Source organism: Rhincodon typus, unplaced genomic scaffold, assembly GCF_021869965.1.
Source record: "Rhincodon typus isolate 14 unplaced genomic scaffold, sRhiTyp1.1 hic_rhity00000054, whole genome shotgun sequence".
In the NCBI taxonomy this organism is placed as follows: Eukaryota; Metazoa; Chordata; class Chondrichthyes; order Orectolobiformes; family Rhincodontidae; genus Rhincodon; species Rhincodon typus.
Genome location: NW_025965692.1, coordinates 142342 through 143216, shown reverse-complemented (window position 1 = coordinate 143216; position 875 = coordinate 142342).

The following is an 875-nucleotide window of genomic DNA, read 5'->3' as shown; positions in this document are numbered from 1 at the left end:
TGCGTATCTGTGTGTGTGTATGCGTATCTGTGTGTGTGTATGCGTTTCTGTGTGTGCATGTGCGTGCGTACGTGTATCTGTGTGTGTGTGCATGCATTTCTGTGTGTGTGTGTATACGTGTATCTGTGTGTACGCGTATCTCTGTGTGTGTGTGTGTGAGTGAGTGTGTACGCATATCTGTGTGAGTGTGTGTGTGTCTGCCCGTGTGTGTGAGTGTGAATGTATCTGTGTATGTCCGTCCAGGGCCAGTTTTTCTCAGTGACAGAGTTTTGATTGATTTATCAAGCTGGACCAGTTGTACCTTCAGGATCTCCTGGGAAGCTACGGTTCAGAAAATGTTGGACTCAGTTGAGGAAGTAAATGCGGAGCGTTCGAGAACTTTGTAACTCAGGCAGAGTCAGCGTGGCCTCATCAAAGGGAAATTGTATTGGACTAATTTATAAAGAGGTTTTCCGAGCCACGACTGCCAGAGCAGATCAAGGGAAACCAGTAGATGTGTTGTATTTGGGCTTGAGAACGTGTTTGATAAATTAACTCACAAAAGGTTAAGTCATAAGACTAGAGCCCACAGTGTTGGAGGCGGTGTGTTGGTTTGGATAGACAATGGGCTCGAGAGTTGGGGGGCAGGGCTCCTTTCTCATGTTGGCGACACTGTGTCCTGTGGGGTCCCACAGGGATCAGTGCTGGGACCACAACTGTGTTCCAGTTTAGATTAATGTGTGGCGGGGAGGAAGCGAATGTGCTGTTTTGCCAGTTTTGCAGACCCCACGCAAAAGAAGTGGGAAGGCAGGTTGTGAGAGGGCTACAGGGAGAGATGGACAGGTTACATTAAGTGGGGGGGAAATGTTTGTAAAGAGAATATAGTGTGGGGAAAA